A 23300-nucleotide genomic window follows, 5' to 3' on the forward strand; every position below is an offset into this window, starting at 1 on the left:
GATGTACATGCAGTTTGGCCAGGAATATCAGGCTGTATTTCTAATTCATGGTCCCCAGCTGCTTTTTTGAGAGCAATAAAAGTTGCTTCAGATTTTGGTGGGGAAGAAAGTGCTCTGTGAGCTCTTTCAATGGTGAAGAATTTAGACAGTCTTTTTGGAAGTAGGGCCGTAGTGATCCATTCTTCCAGGAGCAGTTCAACAGATTGCCCCTCTCCTCTTTCTGGAAAGCCTATGAATTATATGGCCCCTCAGAATCCTCTATGCCAGTGGCTCCCAACCTTTTGACTTCTGTGGACCCCCAAATTATCATTACTGGAATCCGGGAACCCCCCACCCCCAAATCATTATTGGAATCCGGGGACCCCCCAGTGAGTCATTACTGAAAGCTGGGGACCTAATCTATTAATATTATTTCACTTTCTAAGAAGTTGCGGACCCCCTGAGCAGGCTTCACGGACCCCCAAGGGCCCCCGGACCACAGGTTGGGAACCACTGCTCTATGCATTTGTCCAATCTGGCCATCACCTTCTGAAGGTCGGAGATTGTGATGTGCTTGCTATGAGCCTCCTATTGTAATGCATCGATTTATTTTTTCCATTTGCTTCAAAGTTGCATTTATTTTTCCTTATAAAAACTCAATGTGATTTTTCTTTGACAGCCATGTGGAAGGAGCTCCATGAGAGGTGCCTGCCCTCAGCATAGTGCAAATACATGGAAAAACGGGAAGCAATAAAATGAGGATTTTTAATAAAAATTACAATCTTGCTGCCACCATTTGGTGAGATTAGTTCACTTCGGTTGAAGCCAGCCTAATAACTACCAATGTTCTGTGACACCAAGGAGGTGAAATAGTCCTACTTATTCTATCCCATATTAGGCACCCTGAGGCTTAGTACCATTGATGACTTTGTGATTACAGGTACATGCTCTCCCACCCCCAAATAGCAGGACTGTTACCCTAAAGTGGGAGCAGTGGCCTGTGAGGTTGGAAAGTCAAATATGCTCACTTTCCATGCAAAGTAGGGGTGCATGCTGGACAAAAAACGCCAATGCACCTTAGCAAGGTATTGTATGTAGAATAGATCCTGATAAAAGCCCTTGACCAAAGTAGCCATAGGATAGGGGCTGAAAGATGCAGACGATGAACATAGGGTCATAACATCATTATATCTTAAGAAACCCCTTGGAGAGTGGTTATCTATAACACCTCAGACCATCAATAAAGGGATATCTGGGTCTGGTGGAGGTATTTTAGTTTCCCGATTCCCCAGTCACATACTTTATCCAAGGTGCTCCCTGGAATGTGGTTGAACCCATCCTGGCTTTTAGGGGTGAGGATGAGACCTGATGATGAAGCATGCTACTACTACAGTGGGTGAGAGTTTTATATAAAAAAGAATAAGGTCTATTTTTCTTTTTTGAGGTGACAGGGCTTCCATATGGAATCAGGTTTATGTTAGGCAAGGGATACCCTACATTTTGTCTAACGGGATTCCCTGCCAGACCTTGAAGGAGAAGGGAGGGAAACAGACTTCTTCCTTACCTAGGTGGTTATGTGCTTTAGGTGCCACAAGGAATGTTTTTTAAAGAGAAACTGTCTAGTTAGGGATGCTGTGCCACTTGCATCTCTGATAAGCAGTGTGCCTTCAGTAGAGGTGGCTACCAGTGATGGCAGCCCAGTGGCAGTGAACTTTGTTATAATGGACAACTGGGAAAGGGACCCAGATGCTCTTAAGCACATTCACCAAACACTAGGGTTTTGTCAGTGACGTAGATATTAATAGGTGGAAGATTCCTGCCTTAAGGAATGCTGGTGCCTACAGAACTACACTTGAAAAGAAGTATCTCAAACTGGAAGAGATTATCCCTGGTACCATTAGTAATGCCTAGTAGCCAGTAGAGACAAGATGGAGTATTTGCTTGCTATGGTACAGGCGGACATCAATGGCAAGACAGCCAATGGCGAGACACAGGGGTGCAAAAGAAACAGGGTCCTGGGGGCAATTACCTGATCCCCATCAAAGCTAGTACCCGGGACAGAGGCCTATATGGCCTGGACAACAACAATTGTGCTGTCAAAAGCACAGGCTGCAAGTCAGACTCAGGAGAAGGCTGTGATTACTCCTGGAGTGGTAAGTTCAGAGTAGAGTGGTGGAGTGAGATCCAGGGCAAACTCTGAGAAGCCATCAGCTATGCCCTTTGCACTTGCTCGAGATAGAAAGGTGAATAAGGGTCTTGAGGTAGCCTGGTTTTGGAGTCTGGAAGCTGCCAGTGCTGTTGGCAAACTTACCCAGAGGTACTCTCATGGGCTTACACAAGGTGGCCCAGCAACAAGTTGCCACTGAAGTGGTTGGCAAGCACAGTATAGTTTGAAAGAAAAGTTGCTGTATGCTGAGCTATTGGCTCCTGACCCCAGTGTTCTCAAAAGGATAGTGGTTACATAAGCACACAAACCTTCCTGTCATTATTAGCCCTTAAGATACCATTAGCAAGGCACCGGGGCATCAAGAGGAACAAAGCAGTTTAATACGCTTGTTGTCCTGTCCAAGTATGGGCCAAGATGAAGAGAGGTTCTGCAGACCCTGCTCGACTTGCCAAGTGAGTGGAATGTCTAGAAGCCAAACCAAGGGACTGATGAGAAACTCTACCCATGGTTACTGAACTATTTTGAGAAGGTGGTTGTAGACATAGTTGGTCCCTTTGACCCTCCCCTCCCCTACTTCACGTACCAAGTAAATCTTGGTTGTGGAGCATCATGCCACCAAGTAACAGCCATGGTAGTGGTGAGGGCCCTCCTTGTGATCTTCTCCATGGTCGGATTCCCTAAGACAATGGTCTATGACAGAGAAAATAATTTAATTTCCTTATACATGAGGGTGATGTGGAAGAAAGCTGGCTTGCATATCACTTCACAGTGTACCACCATAAGACCGATGGATTGGTAATTGGTGGAACCCTTCAACAAGGCCCCAAAGAACATGATGGGAACTCACCCAAGAATGTCAGAACAAAAATGGATCTCCTCCTGTCATGTCTTTAGCTTGCCTGCAGAGAAATCCCACAGAAGGTGGTAGGATATGACTGGTTTTCGCTTCTGTTTAGGCATACTGTTCAAAGTTCAGAATTTGGTCAGAGCTGAAAGTTACCCCCAAATCTACAAGCCATGATGAGGTGGCCTATGTTCTGAAATTCTGGAAGGTGAAAGCTCAACCCATGAGCATGGTGAAGAAAAACCTTCAGACCCGTCAAGAGCTAATGGAGGGGTAGTATAACCAGAAAGTGACTAAGTACCAAGAAGAATAGGCGATACCTGTGCTCAAGTCGATTGGCTAACAAGCTTTGAGCTTTCCATACAAGCTGGTTAGGAATATTTATGATGTCAGCTACCTAGTTAACACAGTTGCCAGTTGAGCCATGCCTTCAGGGAAACTGTATGGTTAGCATCCTTGCCATGGCAGAAGGCAGCGAGCAGACTGAGCCCCTTCCAGACCTGTTGCACAGTGGTGATAAAGATGGCTCAGTCGTAAGGGTGAAGCTAGCCCCTGATCTGACTATTGAATAGCAGGTTGAGTGGAGGGAGGTTTTTTAATAGTTTGCCCACATATTCTCATTCATGCCAGGGTTTACCAGAGTCTATGCTATGATACAAACAATGGAGATAGTTTGCCTAAGAAAAGTGATTTACAGAAGATGTCAGACCAGATGCAAGAATGTATCAAGGCTGATGTGTCCAAGGTGTTAGACATTTGAGTGATGAAGTGCTCCCATAGGTCCATGAGCTAGTTACAAAGCACAGGTTGACATACTAGCACCTTTGTAAAGACTGGTGGGCAAACATTATCACAAAAGTGGATGCCCATGCTGACAAGCTGGTGGGCAGATTGAGCACAGCTAAGTATCACAGTGCTTTTGATCTGACTTGTAGCTGACCAATAGCTACTGGCAGAATATGTTGCCACCTGGTGCCAAGGAGAAGCCTGGATTCTCCACCCATGAAGGCCACTGAATTAAACATTATGCCCTTAGGGTAAAATAATGCTCCCACCACTTTTCAGCACCTAGTCCACAATACATTACATGGCATGGAAGAATTCAGCATGGCATCCTTGTTGGGAAGACCACCTGAAACATCTAAAGCAGATTCTTAAGATGCAATGGGCCAAACCTGGCCATCAAGGATACGACATGCCAGGTGGGTCAGTCCTCTGTGGTCGATCTTGAATATTAGGTGGGAATGGAAAATTAAACCTCTGGAGTAGAAAGTACAGGCTGTACTTCATTGGGATTTCCCACAACACCAGACATAGCTTTCTTAGGCAACACCGGTTACTACAGAAACTATTTGTATGCAACTAAGGAACTATAGGTTCCCCATTGATAGTCCTGACCCACCCAAAAGCAGCATGAGTGCCATGGACTGAGAAGTGGTAGAATACTTTAATGACATGAAGACCGCATTGTGCAGGGCACTAGTGTTGAAGACCCCTGACCATAGTCAACCCTTCATTGTGCACAACATTGGTTCTAACACAGGAGTTAGGGCAGTTCTCATCCAGCTTATCAAAAAGAGGAGAGAACACTAGGTTGCCTGTATGAGCCACAGAGACTGCTGCCTATTGAGCAGACTGGGCTGCTATTTAGAACGGGTGTGTTGCCATCATATTGGCCCTCTGATCGTTCAGAGCTTACCTGTTTTACATCAAGCCAGTGGTCCAGAAGTGTCACTAGTCACTCAAGTATTGGATGATTTAAAGGGACAGAACCGTAAGTTACTCTGGTGCTCGATCACTCTACTGCACTGTGAAGCAAGGGAATACAGATGGACTTTCCTGATCTAATCAGGCTTTTCCAACAGTAGAGTAATTCCTGGACATTCAAGCCCTAAGAGGTGGAGGAAGATGGTATCTGTTAAGATGAAGAAATGTCCTGGGCATGGCTCTGGAAAGTATGCCCCACTGCCACAAAGTCTGCATAGCAAACTGTTTTTTTTTTTACCCCTACCCCAGCACACAGGATAATCATACATATGGGCTGAGGCTCTTCCATAATTTGGAGTGAGGCCTAGGGGAGGGCTCTGTGGTCAGTAGGGCACACTGTGCGGCCTTCCATATTTACAGAGTGTCTACTGTTCTCTCACCGTGCTGCAGAGGACTGACAGTGGTCGCAGCAAAGTGATTATAGTTGTAGAACAAGCGTTTTTTCCCATTGCCTAATTAGGAGAGCAGCCTACTGGCCTCTCTCATCTTTTTCTAGTTGTTTTGCCAGTCCATTGCAACTGGGTCAATCATTTTTCCATGCAGAGTATGGGTAAAGCGTGCCCTACCTGTAGGTAGATGATGCATGTAAAGCACAAACTATGCATGTAAAAATGGGAAAAAGGGGCTGCAGAAGAAGGCCTGTGGTTTTTCCCCTGAAAATGGCATCAACAAAGGGTTTGCGGTGCTAAAATCACCAGCTTCCCAGCTTTCAGGAACAGACTTGAATCAGAAAAGCCAATTTTTCAACACAATTTTGGCATTTTACTGGGACATACCCCATTTTTATGATTTTTTGTGCTTTCAGCCTCCTTCCAGTAAGTGACAGAAATGGGCGTGAAACCAATGCTGGATCCCAGAAACCCAAACATTTCTGAAAAGTAGACAATTCTGAATTGAGCGAGGGGTATTTTGTGTAGATCCTGCAAGGGTTTCCTACAGAAAATAACAATTGAAAAAATAAATATTGAAATTGAGGTGAAAAAAACAGCAATTTTTCTCTACGTTTTACTCTAACTTTTTCCTGCAATGTCAGATTATTGAAAGCAATATACTGATACGTCTGCTGGACTCTTCTGGTTGCGGGGATATATAGGGCTTGTAGGTTCATCAAGAACCCTAGGTACCCACAGCCAATAAATGAGCTGCACCCTGCAGTGGGTTTTCATTCTATACCGGGTATACAGCAATTCATTTGCTGAAATATAAAGAGTGAAAAATAGCTATCAAGAAAACCTTTGTATTTCCAAAATAAGCACAAGATAAGGTGTTGAGGAGCAGTGGTTATTTGCACATCTCTGAATTCCGGGGTGCCCATACTAGCATGTGAATTACAGGGCATTTCTCAAATAGACGTCTTTTTTACACACTCTCTTATATTTGGAAGGAATAAATGTAGAGAAAGACAAGGGGCAATAACACTTGTTTTTCTATTCTATGTTCCCCCAAGTCTCCCGATAAAAATGATACCTCAATTGTGTGGTTAGTCCTAGCTCCCGCGACAGGAAATGCCCCAAAACACAACGTGGACACATCACATTTTTTTGAAAGAAACAGAGGTGTTTTTTGCAAAGTGCCTACCTGTAGATTTTAGCCTCTAGCTCAGCTGGCACCTAGGGAAACCTACCAAACCTGTGCATTTTTGAAAACTAGAGACCTAGGGGAATCCAAGATGGGGTGACTTGTGAGGCTCTGACCAGGTTCTGTTACCCAGAATCCTTTGCAAACCTCAAAATCTGGCTAAAAAAACATGTTGTCCTCACATTTCGGTGACAGAAAGTTCTGGAATCTGAGAGGAGCCACAAATTTCCTTCCACCCAGCGTTCCCCCAAGTCTCCCGATAAAAATTATACCTCACTTGTGTGGGTAGCCTTAGCGCCCGCAACAGGAAATGACCCAAAACACAACATGGACACATCAAATTTTTTGACAGAAAACAGAGGTGTTTTTTATAAAGTGCCTACCTGTGGATTTTGGCCTCTTGCTCAGCCGGCCCCAGGGGGGGCAGAAATGGCCTAAAATAAATATGCCCCCCCGGGGAGCGACCCTGGTCTATGGGGTCGCTCACCCTGCGTGACTTTGGCACAAAAAAAAGATCCCCGGTGTCTAGTTGTTATCAGCCGATTTGCCCAAGGGGGGAAGAAATGGTCTAAATACAATTTGCCCCCCAGGGGAGCAACCCTTGCCTAATGGGTCGTTCCCCATCTCTAAAAAAAATAATAATAAACAACAATAGGCCGATCTGCCCCCGGGGGGGCAGAAATGACCTAAAATACATTTGCCCCCCCCCCCCCGGAGCGACCCTTGCCTACAGGGTCGCTCCCCTTGTGTGACATTGGCGCAAAAAAAAAAAAAAAGATCCCCGGTGCCTAGTGGTTTCTGCCCCATTTGGGGGCAGATTGACCTAAAATCGGCCGATCTGCCCCCAAAGGCGGCAGAAATGGCCTAAATACAATTTGCCCCTCCAGGGGAGCGACCCTTGCCTAAGGGGTCGCTCACCATCTGTAAAACAACAACAACAAAATCCCCGGTGCCTAGTGGTTTCTGCCACATCGGCCTAATTAAAATAGGATGATCTGCCCCCCAGAGGGGCAGAAATGGCCTAAAATAAATGTGCCTTCCAGAGGAACGACCCTTGCCTAAGGGGTCGCTCCGCTTGCGTGAAATTCACGAAGAAAAACTCCCTGGTGTCTAGTGGTTTCTGTCTCCATTGGGGGCAGATTGGCCTCATAAAAATAGGCCAATCTGCCCCCAAGGGGAGCAGAAATGGCCTAAATGTAATTTACCCCCTAGGGGAATGACCCTTACCTAAGGGGTCGCTCCCCACCTCTAAAAACAAAAATAAAACGAAACTCTGGCATTTTACGGAGCTTGATCTTTTCAACCTACTGCTCCCTTTCTGACAGGAATGCAGCTGCCATTTTAAGAGGATTTTTTTTCCTTAAAAATATTTTCTTTTTTTGTCTTTGGCTACTTTAATCAATATGGATAGCTTAATATCTTTTGACACTCTTGGATGCCACCCTTGAAGCTGGTATAGTCATTTTATTCTGGATTTTCTCCTATAATTTTCAATATTTGTCCTCTGGGGTGACAAACGTTGTTGTAGGAACATTAACTAAACTATTGCATTAAAAATACGCTGTATGGCTGAAATGGAAGCCCCTCATACTTCCAAAATATCTGTTTCCTCTGTCTCTAACTCTAATGGTCGTAAAGACTCCGGGGCCCACAAAAGAGTTAAAATAGACCCATCCTCTCCAACTAAGTCTCCATTGCCCCTCACATTAGACGACATTATGGATGAGCTTAAGCTTATAAAGCCTTTTGTTATGGAGACAAATATTGTGATATAGCAAATTGAGGAGAAATGGTCACGTCTGGATTCTAGACTTTGAAGTGGAACAGAGGATCACTGACATACAAAATACTGCTACTAAAGTTGATAACTTGACTAAGGAAGTCATACTACTTAAAAAACAGACAGAAGATTTGGAAAATCGCAATCGGCGAAATAATCTTCGCCTTAATGGCATTCCGGAAGGGTCAGAAGGCCAAGATTTGATAACATTCTTGCAAACTCATATTCCAAAGATTGTTGGCCTTCAGAATGCTACTGCTCTCAACATCCAGAGAGCCCATCGAATTGGTCCCTTTTCTCCATCAAAACCAAGAGGAATTATCGCCTACTTCCTGCAGTACTCAGATTTAATGACTGTTGTGAATACCGCCAAACAATGTAAACAAATGTTGCGGTCAGGCCAAAAGATTTTCTTTAGCCAGGATGTGACCACGGTGACCGCCAAACGAAGGAAGGAATTTCTGGATCTCCGACCAACCTTAAGATCTATAAATGCTAGATTTGGCCTTATTCACCCCTGCTTCTTTAGAGTCACCTTCAGGGACAGAACAACTACTTTTGAAAATCCCTCTGATCTGAAACAGTTTATATATACTCACAAAGGGGAGGCAATGGAACTAAGCAAGACTTGATTGGTTAATGTGAAATTCTTAAATGATTTATTTCTTCTTTACAGATATTGAAACCGTTGAAATCTCAGGTTGAGAAAATCCCCTTTCCGATTGTGTCTATATTCCTGTATATCTCGACATCATAGTGTTTTTTTCCCTTGTTAGTAAGTCACGCCGTCAGTTGTTCACATTGTAATGTATTTATTCTGTTTCCTCGTCTCTCCTCTCTCTTGTTATCCAATCATTGTAGTTCCTCAGGGTACTGTTGCTGATTGGCCTCGTTTTCTTTTCTTGCTCCTCCCTTTCTCCCATGCAAAGTATTTTTCTTTTCTTTAACCCCTTCTGTGCCTTGGTCGAGGTGATCTAGCCCAAGGCACCGGTTCCCGGTCGTGGATGGAAGGGGAATCCCTTCCCCCACCATCCTCCCCCAACCCCCCGTGACATCAGCGCGCATCGCGCGCTGACAATCACAGAGGCCTCCATCGCGCTGGAAGCTGATCGGAAGAGTAATGCAAAGCATTTCTCTTCCGATCACGTGGAGGAGGCTGGAGAGGCTTCAAAGGGAAGGAAATGAATTTCCTTCCCTTTGAAGTCTCTCTCAGTATTTCAAAAGCCGTGCTGTAAAGTAATCCGGCTTTTGAAACGCCCACTAGACACCAGGGATTTATTTTGAAATTGGAAATTGGCATAAGGGAGCGACCCCTTGGGCAAGGGTCGCTCCCAGGGGGGGCATTTTTTTTAAAGCCAGATCAGCCTATTAGGCCGATCTGCCCCCAGGGGGGGCAGAAACCTCTAGGCACCAGGGATAAACATTTTTTGTTTGTTTTGTTTTTGTTTTATTTTTAGAGTTGGGGAGCAACCCCTTAGGCAAGGGTCGCTCCCCAAGGGGGCAAATTACATTTAGGCCATTTCTGCCCCCCTTGGGAGTAGATTGGCCTATTTTTATGAGGCCTATTTTATTTTTATTTTTTCAAGGGGGGCAGAAACCACTAGGCACCGGGGAGTTTTGTTGTTGTTGTTTTGCAGCTGGTGAGCAACCCCTTAGGCAAGGGTCGCTCCCCCGGGGGGCTAATTTATTTTAGGCGTTTCTGCCCCCGTGGGGGGCAGATTAGCCTATTTTAATTAGGCCGATCTGCCACCAAGGGGGGCAGAAACCACTATGCACCGGGGATTTTGGTGGTTGTTGTTGTTTTACAGCTGGTGAGCAACCCCTTAGGCAAGGGTCGCTCCCCTGGAGGGGCAAATTGTATTTAGGCAATTTCTGCCGCCTTTGGTGGCAGATCAGCCGATTTTAGGTCAATCTGACTGGGCACCGGGATCTTTTTATCTGCACCAATGTCACTCAAGGGGGGGCAGAAACCTCTAGCCGCCAGGGCAAAAAAAAAATTGGGCCGTTTTTTGTTTGTTTGTTTTTTTAGCGATGGGGAGCGACCCATTAGGCAAGGGTCGCTCCCCTGGGGGGCAAATTGTATTTAGACCATTTCTGCCCCCCTTGGGGGCAGATCGGCCGATTTTAGGTCAATCTGCCCCCAAGGGGGCAGAAACAACTAGGAACCGGGGATTTTTTTTTTTGCGCCAATGCCACGCAAGGGGAGTGACCCCGTAGGCAAGGGTCGCTCCCGAGGGGGTTTGGAGGGCAAATTTATTTTAGGCCATTTCTGCTCCCCCTGGGGGCAGGTCGGCCTGTTATTAGTCCGAAACCTCTAGGCTCCAGGGCAAATTTTTTTTTTGTTAGTTTTTTTTTGTTGTTTTTTTAAGAGATGGGCAGCAACCCATTAGGCAAGGGTCGCTCCCCTGGGGGGCAAATTGTATTTAGACCATTTCTGATTTTAGGTCAATCTGCCCCCAAGGGGGCAGAAACAACTAGGCACCGGTGATTTATTTTTTTGTGCCAATGTCACGCAAGGGGAGCGACCCCTTAGGCAAGGGTCGCTCCAGAGGGGGGTTGGGGGCAAATTTATTTTAGGCCATTTCTGCCCCCCCTGGGGGGTCAGAAACCTCTAGGCGCCAGGGCTAATTCTTTTTTTTTTTTTTTTTTTTTTTTTTTTTAGAGATGGGGAGCAACCAATTAGGCAAGGGTTGCTCCCCTGGGGGTCAAATTGTATTTAGACCATTTCTGCCCCCCTTTGGGGGCAGATCGGCCAATTTTTGTTAGGCCAATCTGCCCCCATGGGGGCAGAAACCACTTAGGCACCAGGGATTGGTGTGTGTGTATGCGTGTGTTTTCTTTAGGGAGGCAACCCCTTGGGTAAGGGTCGTTCCCCATGGGAGCACATTACTGTTGGCCATATCTGCCCCCATTGGGGGCAGATGGGCCTATTTTTGGAAGGCCCATCTGCCCCAAGGGGGGAAAGAAAGCCCACCAGAGGCAAGGGAAGTTTTTTTCCCAAAAATAAGAGGGTGGGGGTATGGCCATACCCCCACCCCAAATAAATGGGTCCAAAGTTGTTCTGCCCACTAGTGGGCAGATGGGGCAATTACCCCTGATCCACACCCCAGGGGGGCAGAAAGTCTACTAGATGCCAGGGAATTTTAAAATATATATATATATATATTGGGGTGGTAGCTACCAACCAGTATGGGCCTGGTTACGCCCCCACCTCAACTGAAGGGGGTAACAGTCTTTCAGCTCTCCCCTGCACTCTAAAACACCTTATCCCACAGCAAGCAAGAAGGCATTTGATTATTTTGGGTTTTAGTTTCACATTTGGGCCATGAGAACTTGGCTTACTCTCAAAATCGTCCCACTTGGAATGGTGATGGCTGCACTTTAAGGACTTTGGAACGCTGCCATGTAGAAAAATCCACAAGACCTAGACACATCTGAAAACTAAACATCTGGGTGATTCCAGACTGGTGTGTTTCACATGCACCCCACACCATTTTTGTACCCACAATCCCCTGCAAACCTCCAACTTTGCTGGAAATAACACATTTTTCCCACGTTTTTGTGATGGAACCTTCCGGAATCTGCAGAAATCCACAAAACTCCTACCACCCAGCATTCTCTCATCTATACAGATGAAAATTCTGCTGCACTTGTCAGCCTAAAAATGTTTTTTTTTTTTACAAACTGCCCTTTTGGACCCCCTTTGTTCCCCCTCAATATCGACATGTTTTTGTCTCTTCCCTTTCACAAGCACTTAGCCCACCTACACAAATGAGGTATCATTTTTACCGGGAGACTGAGGGGAACATTGGATGGTATGAAGTGTGTCCCAGTGCAGTGCTCCCACACAGAAATGTGGGAAAATGTGATTTTTTAGCTAAATGAGGTTTGCTGAGGATTCTGGGTAAGAAAACATTGGGAGATCCACGCAAGTCACACCTCACTGGACTCCCTCGGGTGTCTAGTTTTCAGAAATGTCTGGGTTTGGTAGGTTTCCCTAGAAGGCTGCTGAGCCCAGGACCAAAAACGCAGGCGCCCCCCTGTAAAAAAACAGGTAGTTTTGTATTTGATAATTTTGATGTGTCCACTTTGTGTTTTGAGCCATTTCCTTTCGTGGGCGCTAGGCCTACCCACACAAGTGAGGTATCATTTTTATAGGGAGACTTGGGGGAACGCTGGGTGGAAGGAAATTTGTGGCTCCTCTCAGATTCCAGAATTTTCTGTCACTGAAATGTGAGGAAAACGTGTTTTTTTAGCCAAATTTTGAGGTTTGCAAAGGATCCTGGGTAACAGAACCTGGTCAGAGCCCCACAAGTCACCCCATCTTGGATTCCCCTAGGTCTCTAGTTTTAAAAAATGCACAGGTTTGGTAGGTTTCCCTAGGTGCTGGCTGAGCTAGAGGCCAAACTCTACAGGTAGGCACTTTGCAAAAAACACCTCTGTTTTCTGCCAAAAAATGGGATGTGTCCACGTTGTGTTTTGGGGCATTTCCTGTTGCGGGCACTAGGCCTACCCACACAAGTGAGGTATAATTTTTATCGGGAGACTTGGGGGAACATAGAATAGCAAAACAAGTGTTATTGCCCCTTGTCTTTCTCTACATTGTTTCCTTCCAAATATAAGAGTGTGTGTAAAAAAGACATCTATTTGAGAAATGCCCTGTAATTCACATGCTAGTATGGGCACCCCGGAATTCAGAGATGAGCATATAACCACTGCTCCTCAACACCTTATCTTGTGCCCATTTTGGAAATACAAACGTTTTCTTGATAGCTATTTTTCACTCTTTATATTTCAGCAAATTAATTGCTGTATACCCGGTATAGAAAGAAAACCCACTGCAGGGTGCAGCTTATTTATTGGCTCTGGGTACCTAGGGTTCTTGATGAACCTACAAGCCCTATATATCCCCGCAACCAGAAGAGTCCAGCAGACATAACGGTATATTGCTTTCAAAAATCTGACATTGCAGGAAAAAGATGCAGTGTAAAACGTAGAGAAATATTGCTGTTTTTTTTCACCTCAATTTCAATACTGTTTTTTTTTCCAGTTGTTATTTTCTGTAGGAAACTGTAGCCGGGCGCCTCCGGACGCCACGGCTTGGTCAGAGAAGACGGCCGCCGACGGAAAACCCGGGGGCATCCCAGGAACTCCTGACGTGATGACGTCTAACGTCATCCGTCAGGAAGAAATACGAAAGCAGGAAGACGGACAAGGGACGGAACGAAGGAAAGAGAGGGACGCCGACACCACGAGGAGCACCTCCGAACGCAGCAACCCACTGAGTCCGGAGGAAAACCCCGCCGCGAGAGGAGAAGGACGCGCAAAGAACGGAGCACCCAGGGCGCCTCCCGCCCCTGCAGAAGACAAGTCGGGAGACTGTCTACAAGCCGGCCGCGTCCCTGGAGGGGCGTGGCCCAACCAGTTTGGGGAATCCGGTCCCACTGAGCGTCGGGGGAACAAGGTCTCTCTCCACACCGGACCAGGCCATTCCCGGAACTCTCGGCCCTGAAAGAAAAGGGACTCATATTAGTTTCTGGACTCTGACAACACCAAAGTTTTGTGACACGAGCTAGTGTCCCATCCGAGCAGATAGAAATAAAAGCACTAATCCTAAAAAAAAACCTGAGTCTGTCGCCTTCTTCCAATATCCTTTCGACTCGGGATAAAGAACCCGCTACAGTGGTGTCAGAAGTGGGATTTTGGAATTGGCGACAAGGGCTTCCAGAAAATGGAGGGACAGTGTAGCATGTCTGATATGATGCAACAGTTGGCCTCAGGACAAAGACACCTACAATTAGTGTGGGAAGAGCAACAAAAAGAGGCTAGGTTGGAAAGAGAGGCACTACAAAATGCACTTAAAAGCCAGGCTACTATAATGGCCAACAACCAGTTGGTTCATGAAACCGCCATTAAAAATCTCACTGATACAATAGCCGCTACTCGTGTGCACCCAAATGTGCCTAGTTCAGTCCTACAACGATATCACGAAGGTGAAGACCCCGATGCCTTTTTCACCAATTTTGAACGAGTTGCTACTTCCGCTACCTGGCCACCGGAGCGCTGGGGCCAATATATCGCCCCCTTATTAACGGGAACACTCCAAGCCGCTTATCAGGCGGTAAACCCCGGGGGAACAACCCCATATATGGATATTAAAAAGAGCATCTTGGAACGGGTGGGATTTGACTCTGAACATTATCGTGTCCGATTTAGAAAATCTAAATGGGGACCCTCTGAAAATCCCTGGGCTCTATACTTTAGGATTAAAGATCTGGGTCTCAAATGGTTGGGCCCCATAGGGACTAATCGGGAAGACATTATTGAGATTGTGCTCTTAGAACAGTACCTAGACGCTCTACCGCCTTCTACGCGTAACTGGATCAAGCAACATCCAAACCCGGATACCAATACCACCATCGAGCTAGCCTGTGCTTTTCATCGCTCCCTCGAATTCAAAGTCACAACCCCTCGATCCACGCCTAGTCCCCTGCGTCAAGGTTCTGGGATATCTTCATCAGGGGGCCGAAGAATCAATGAGGAAATAGGGAAACCACGGGGTCTTGAAAGGCCATACATACAACAACCTCAGTGTTTTAGCTGCGGAGAATGGGGTCACATCGCTCGCGGTTGCCCCCTGAAAACAGAGAAACCGGAACCCATGGAAATAGGGGTCACGAGGGGAAGGGTCTTTTACACTGGGAGAAGGGCAACCCCTTACAAAAAGACACTGCTTATCAATGGGAAACCCACGGTGGCCCTTATTGACTCAGGGTGTAGCCAGTCAGTAGTCAGGGCTGATTTATTCAATAAGACTCTCCACACGTCAGGACTTACGGTATCAATCTGCTGTATTCACGGAGAAACCAGAGAATACCCACTGATCTGGACAACCCTCATCTGGGAAGGAAAAGAAAACCCCATAAGGGTGGGGTTAGTAGAACAGCTGGTTGAAGAAGCCATTATAGGGACTGACTTTTCGGAGTTTTCTAAACTCTTGGAGAGTGTTCGCCCGGTCGAAGAACCGAATACCTGGTGGAAAGATGCTCCTTTTTCCACCATTCCTCTGTCACCCCGACGGTGCGACCCAAACTCTCCCGGAAGGAGAAAAGAAGGATCAAGAAAACCTACAACTCAGACAACCCCAGTCCCGCGAGGGTAATTAAAGAGGTTCTTGCCCTCACTACTCTTCCCCCCTTCCGGACCTCTCAAAGAGAAGACCCCAGTCTAATTCATGCCTGGGGAAGCGCACGACCACGGACCCCACAGGACAAGGGTCCCTCGTTCACTGTAATTAAGGATCTATTATATCGAGTCACTAATCAGAACCAAGAAGAAAAAAAGCAGTTGATAGTTCCCGAACCTTACAGACAACAAGTCCTACACTTAGCGCACAGCCAGCCAGGGGGTGGCCATTATGGAAGGGAGAAAACAGAAGAATATTTGTTGAGGAAGTTTTATTGGCCGGGGTTTTTTTCACAGATTAGGAGGTTCTGTCAACAATGTCCAAAATGCCAATTGATTGATCCAGGCTCACGGAGAAAGGCCCCTTTGCAACCTCTTCCCATCATTGATGTTCCCTTCTCCAGAATAGGGATGGACCTGGTTGGCCCCCTTTTGCCCTCGTCCAGAGGTTATCGTTATATATTGGTATTAGTGGACTACGCCACTAGATATCCTGAGGCTATTCCCCTCTCTAGTATTAACACCAAGAGTGTCGCCCACGCCATGATTGGGTTCTTTTCCCGAATCGGGTTTCCTCGGGAGATCTCAACAGATCAAGGCACCCAATTCATGTCCAACTTGATGACACAAATATGTCAATTATTAGGGATTAAACAATTGCGGACGTCGGTCTATCATCCACAAACCGATGGTTTGGTGGAGAGATATAACCGCACCCTAAAGACACTACTAAAAAAATCCATCTCAGAGACAGGTAAGGACTGGGATAGAAAACTTCCCTTAGTCTTATACGCAATCAGGACCCACGAACAAGCATCTACAGGCCATAGTCCTTTTGAGTTGTTATTTGGGCGACAACCCAGGACCCTACTAGACATGGCCGCGGAAATGTGGGAAGAGGAAGAAGGAGAAAAGACCCTTCTAAACTATGCCAGAGACTTAAAAACTCACCTACACACAGTATGGGAAAGCGTTAGGGAACACATGGAGAGGGCCCAGGACAAACAGAAAAGGAATTATGATCGGAATACCCAATTAAGGTCTTTTGCCATAGGAGATAAAGTATTAATACTTCTCCCCAGTTCAGATAACAAATTGTTAGCAAAATGGCAGGGACCATACCTTATAACAGGCATAGTAACACCCGTAACCTACAAAATTCAGCTCAACGATAATCCTAATAGGTCACAGATCTTCCATGTTAATTTGTTAAAACGATGGGAAGAACCTCCGACCGAACCAAGGCCAGGATGTCTAGTTAACACCGTTAAGGAATTGGAGATAGGATGGTGTCCCACTGATCCACCTGGCGAAAGGGAAATTCCTGTCATAAATACAGACCTCTCTTTTCAACAAAATAGACAGTTAGGCAAACTCCTCTATAACCATCTCCGGGTGTTCTCATCGATGCCCGGTAGGACCCGATTGGTATACCATCAAATCATCACACCCCCAGGGAAAACAGTACGGTTAAGGCCTTATCGTATCCCTGAAGCTAGGAAAATCCTCGTAGAAAACGAAATAGAAAAAATGTTAGAGTTAGACATCATAGAGCCTTCCCAAAGTCCCTGGTGTTCACCAGTGGTATTGGTACCCAAGCCTGACGGGTCCGTACGCTTTTGTATTGACTTTAGACAAGTCAATTCCATATCCCAGTTTGACACATATCCTCTCCCAAGGATAGACAAATTATTGGAAAGGTTAGGAAAAGCAAAATACATGTCCACCCTCGACTTGACAAAAGGGTATTGGCAGATTCCGCTGGCCCCCGGTGATAGGGGAAAAACGGCTTTCGCTACTCCCTCAGGGTTATCTCACTTTAAGGTACTTCCTTTTGGGTTACACGGCGCCCCTGCAACCTTCCAACGTCTCATTGATACCATATTACGACCTCATAACAGATACGCAGCAGCCTATCTGGATGACATCGTTATCTTCAGTGAGACCTGGGAAGATCATTTGGTCCACCTCGACAGAATCTTCTCGGCTTTAAGGAAGGCTGGACTAACGGCCAATCCCGCCAAGAGCCGACTAGTTTTTAACGAGATCTCCTACCTGGGATATCACATTGGTAAAGGCATACTACGTCCACAAATGAATAAAATCGAAGCCATCCTACACACCAAGGCTCCCACCACGAAGAAGGAGGTTCGTTCCTTTTTAGGACTAGTGGGGTACTATCGAAGGTTTATTCCTCACTACTCCAGTTTGGCGGCCCCCTTGACAGACCTATTAAGGAAAGGGCAACCCAACAAAATCACGATCCTAAACCCGATCCAACTACATAGTTACCGTACTTTACAAAGGTGTCTCACCACTCAACCGATTTTAAGATGCCCTGATTTTGATAGTCCCTTTCATCTCCAAACGGATGCCTCCGACGTCGGAGTAGGTGCCGTCCTTTTTCAAAAAGACGAAGACGGAATAAACCACCCCGTTGTCTTCATTAGTCGTAAGTTACTTCCCAGGGAACAAAGGTATCCCATTATAGAGCGGGAGTGTCTTGCCATTAAATGGGCGATCGAAAGCCTCCAATATTACCTCTTGGGCCGACCTTTCCTGTTATATACAGATCATGCACCACTTACCTGGCTCTCAAGGTATAAGGATACCAGTAATCGAATATTAAGATGGTTCATAGAACTCCAACCTTTCTCCTTCCAGGTTTGTCATCTCCCTGGTGACCTTATGGGTCAGGCTGACTATTTATCCCGGTTCCCGGGTCTTGCGGGGCTCGAACAGCCCCCTTCGTGTGAGGGGATGTGTAGCTGGGCACCTCCGGACGCCGCGGCTTGGTCAGAGAAGACGGCCGCCAACGGAAAACTCGGGGGCATCCCAGGAACTCCTGACGTGATGACGTCTAACGTCATCCGTCAGGAAGAAATACGAAAGCAGGAAGACGGACAAGGGACGGAACGAAGGAAAGAGAGGGACGCCGACACCACGAGGAGCACCTCCGAACGCAGCAACCCACTGAGTCCGGAGGAAAACCCCGCCGCGAGAGGAGAAGGACGCGCGAAGAACGGAGCACCCAGGGCGCCTCCCGCCCCTGCAGAAGACAAGTCGGGAGACTGTCTACAAGCCGGCCGCGTCCCTGGAGGGGCATGGCCCAACCAGTTTGGGGAATCCGGTCCCACTGAGCGTCGGGGGAACAAGGTCTCTCTCCATACCGGACCAGGCCATTCCCGGAACTCTCGGCCCTGAAAGAAAAGGGATTCATATTAGTTTCTGGACTCTGACAACACCAAAGTTTTGTGACACGAGCTAGTGTCCCATCCGAGCAGATAGAAATAAAAGCACTAATCCTAAAAAAAACCTGAGTCTGTCGCCTTCTTCCAATATCCTTTCGACTCGGGATAAAGAACCCGCTACAGAAACCCTTGTAGGATCTACACAAATTACCCGTTGCTGAATTCAGATTTTTGTCTACTTTACAGAAATGTTTAGGTTTCTGGGATCCAGCATTGGTTCCACACCCATTTCTGTCACTGACTGGAAGGAGGCTGAAAGCACAAAAAATCGTAAAAATGGGGTATGTCCCAGTAAAATGCCGGAATTGTGTTGAAAAATTGGGTTTTCTGATTCAAGTCGGTCTGTTCCTGAAAGCTGGGAAGCTGGTGATTTTAGCACTGCAAACCCTTTGTTGATGCCATTTTCAGGGAAAAAACACAAGCCTTCTTCTGCAGCCCCTTTTTCCCATTTTTTTGAAAAAATGAAATTTTCACTGTATTTTGGCTAATTTCCTGGCCTCCTTCAGGGGAACCCACAAAGTCTGGGTACCTGTAGAATCCCTAGGATGTTGGAAAAAAAGGACGCAAATTTGGCGTGGGTAGCTTATGTGGACAAAAAGTTATGAGGGCCTAAGCAAGAACTATTCCAAATAGGCAAAAAAAGGCCTGGCAGCGAAGGGGTTAAGACAATTATGACTCAAGCCTCTTGGCTTTTTGTCATTTTTTCCTTCTTTTATCAATGGGGTGCTTTTGCTACCCCTTTCTTTTTCTCTCTCTGCTTTTTTCTCTTTCTACTTTTCTTTCTTCTTTTATTATTTTTCATGTCTTACAATGCAAGATTGGCATAACCATGTAACCTCACTTAGATATATGTTCATAAGTTTCCTTTACACCTTCTTCTATGATTCACATGTTGTTTGTCTCTTAGGTTTTGGCAAGGTTCTGTTGTCTAAATGTCTTCTACTAGTTACATGACCAGTCTTCGTATTATCTCATGGAATGTTAAGGGTTTACGTAATCCAGTTAAGAAACAAAGAGTGCTTCAACATCTCTCTAAATTGAATTGTCAAATTGCTCTTGTACAAGAAACCCATCTTAAAGAGCAGGACCTTAAAAATTTGAATATAAATTGGGTTGGTCATGTTTTTGGTTCCTCCGCAGCTCATAATAAGAATGGGGTAATTATAATGTTTCATAGATCTTTACAAATACAAGTTGTGGAGGAGATTAAGGATGATATAGGAAGATGGATTTTACTGACAGTTAAGATTAATGGTATACTGTTTTCCATTTGCAATGTTTATGGTCCAACTGGAGTAGAGCCTCAATTTTGGGTTAACTTTTCTTCTTTATTATTATCTTGCAACTCTGACAATCTTGTCGTAGGAGGTGATTGCAATTAACTTATGGATCCTTTTGTAGACCGTCGCTCTCAAACTCGTTATATCCCTAATAAAATGCAGAAAACATTTTATCATGCAATGGAGTATGGAGAATTGCTCACCCAGATGTATTAGAATTCACGTTTTATTCTCCAGTACATTACTCATATTCTAGAATAGATTATATATTTGCTACACAAAGTGTTATACAAACAGTCTCACATGCTGATATTGGGTCTATTCTTTTATCAGATCATGCCCCAGTAATGATTGATATGAGCCTTCTAGGAAATTCCTCCTTTTCTAATCGCTGGAAGTTTAACAACACTTTATTACAAGATCACTTATTTATTGAACAATTTACCATTTTTTCTAAAGACTTTTTTATGAATAATCTACCTTCTGATACTCAGATGAACTTTATATGGGATGCATTTAAAGCTACTGCTCGAGGCTTTATTATAGATTATGTTGCCATTAAAAAGAAAGAAAAATCTAAAGTTTCCTCTCAACTGCTCACACAACTAAAATGTCTTGAGCATGAATATTTCTCATCTAACAAACCAGACACCTTATCCAGGTTGATTGATGCTAAATTACAATACAATAAGCATTCTTTGGAAAGTGCATGTGGAACTTTACTCAAAATAAATTCCAAATTTTACAGGGGGAAAAATAAAGCGGGTAAACTATTGGCAAATTATTAAAAGATCAAAAAACAAAAGTCTAAAATTACTGTTATCACAGACACATTTGGAAACAGACATACTAAAGATTCAAAAATCCTGGAATGCTTTACCGATTATTACACCACATTATATACTCCCAAGAAAACTCCTAATATGACTGAAGTAGATACCTTCTTCCACTCTAATCCTTGGAAGCAAAAAGTAGATTTGTCACCATTAGACTGACCTATCTGAAACAGAAATCAAAAATGCCATTACCAAGCTTCCTAAGGATAAGGCTCCTGGCCCAGATGGCTTTTCAATAGAATTTTACTCCACTTTTGCATCTATTTTAGTTCCGAAGCTATTAACACTTATACAGTATTTCACATCAGAAGATCAGGCAAAGGGCACTTTTTCTGAAGCTATGTTGTGTTTGATTCCTAAAAAGGATAAGGATTTATCCAAATGTGGTAATTACAGACCTATATCCCTTATTAATGACTGTAAAATCTTTGCAAAAATTCTGGCTTTACGGATTAATAATTTTATCCCAGATTTAATAGACATTCATCAGTCAGGTTTTGTTAAGGGGCGAAACATATCGGATAATTCTAGAACTTTTCTCAATATTATCCATCTGGCCTCTAAATCCAGGTATCCTATAGCTGCCATAAATCTAGATACTGAAAAAGCCTTTGATCGAGTATGTTGGGACTTTATGTTTGGAGCATTAAAATTGCATGGTTTTGGTCCTCATATTATTAAGCTTATTAGACTTTTATACTCTTCACCCTCTACATCAATTTTAGTCAATGGTAAACAATCCCATTACTTCCCCCTGCACAGAGGTACTAGACAAGGTTGTCCTCTATCACCTCTGTCATTTATATTAGCCCTTGAGCCCCTCTTAGAGAAAATACGTAGGTCATCTGATTTTCATGGTTTTAAGCATAAAGACACTGAGATTAAATTCACAGTTTACGCTGATGATATTTTACTTTTTATCTCTAATCCTCAAAAGACTAATCCGGAATTTTTTTAATTATTACAAGAATACTCAAGTGTCTCAGGTTGTAAGCTTAATGTAGATAAATCAGAGGTTTTTCCATTAAAAGCTTACTGTCTACCAGACATGTTTAAGGATACTGGGATTACGTGGAATTCTAAGCATATCAAATGCCTGGGCATATCCTATTCCAACTCTCTTAAAGACAATATTCAAACTAATCTCAAAGAGGTAGAGTCAAGGATTTTTATATTACTTGACAGATGGTATCCTCTTTATTTAACTTGGCGGGGAAGACTGCCCACAATTAAAATGATGTTGCTGCCCATTTCAAATTTGTATTTATCTATGCTCCCAGTTAAACTTCCTTTTAGTTTTTTAAAAACTATAAATGCATTATTTATGAAATGTTTATGGAACAAACGTAAATCGCGTATATCTCTAGTTAAACTGCAGGAATCTAGAGATAATGGAGGTGTAAAGTTTCCATGCCTTAGAAGATATCACTCTGCATTTGTTTTAAAACAAGTATGGTTGTCCCTCTCTCCCACTTTTCATAAAGGGACCTCTCTATGGAGTCAATTGGAACACTCACAAATTACACCATTTACATTTAGAGATGCAGTTCGGCTCTCAAAACCTCCTAAATCTCTTTTCTCTCCGATAATAACTCATTCTGTTTCTATTGCCAGACCATTACTTCTTGCCTCTCACTCCTCATATGAGAACCTTACGCAAACTCCTATATGGTACAATAATGATATTTAATTTCACAATAGAATTTTGGTATGGAAAGAGTGGATGCATAAAGGCATTATAACTTTAGATCATTTAATTCTAGACAATGCTGTACTTGAATTTCAAGATATTCAACCGGCATTTCATTTCTCCTCTTATTACACTGTGCAATATCAAACGCTTTTTGCTATCCTCTATAACTTATTGTCTCAATCTTTGGACGCTTCCTCTTCTACACAGCCTAATTCCCAACCTTATAATTGTTCCTCACAAGTCCCAGCATCTTTTATATACACAACCCTTACACATACCAGTCTTTGGGAGACCAAAATCTAAAAATAGAATTAGCATGGGAGCAGGATTTCAATCAAAACATTCCTATATCTACATGGAAAAAAATATGGTCCAAACTCCATACAACATCCCGTTCAGCATCTACAACCCAAACGTTATTTTACTTTTATAATAGGCTGTATTATACTCCTGTAGACCTTTATAAATTTAAACTTACTACAGATAGCAAGTGTTGGTCGTGCTCTAAAGAACACAGTCATTATATGCCCATGTTTTTTGAGTGCTCTGCAGTTCATACTTTTTGGAAACAAGTTTGGGATAAAGTTAATCAGATTTTCTCCATCAATGTACCTTTCAATATATTACATATTTTTTTGGGTAGTACTTCATCTATTTGGTATTCCCAACCAGTGCTTGGTAAATTGGCGGATTTGCTCATTGCTAGTGCACTGCAAATTATAACTTCTAATTGGAAAGATACTATGAAAATATCTGTTGTAACTTGGTGGAATCTGATCTGTTATAATCACAGAATGGATCAAGCAAATGCTAATACTACTCAACTGTTAATTAAAAGGGACTTGCTTTGGCTTCCTCTCACTTCTTTCCTTTCGCAACACCAGACCTTTCATACTATTAATACTTAATGGTTGCTCTATTGTAAGTATGTGATTTATAA

Source organism: Pleurodeles waltl, chromosome 1_2 (genome assembly GCF_031143425.1).
Source record: "Pleurodeles waltl isolate 20211129_DDA chromosome 1_2, aPleWal1.hap1.20221129, whole genome shotgun sequence".
Lineage (NCBI taxonomy): Eukaryota > Metazoa > Chordata > Amphibia > Caudata > Salamandridae > Pleurodeles > Pleurodeles waltl.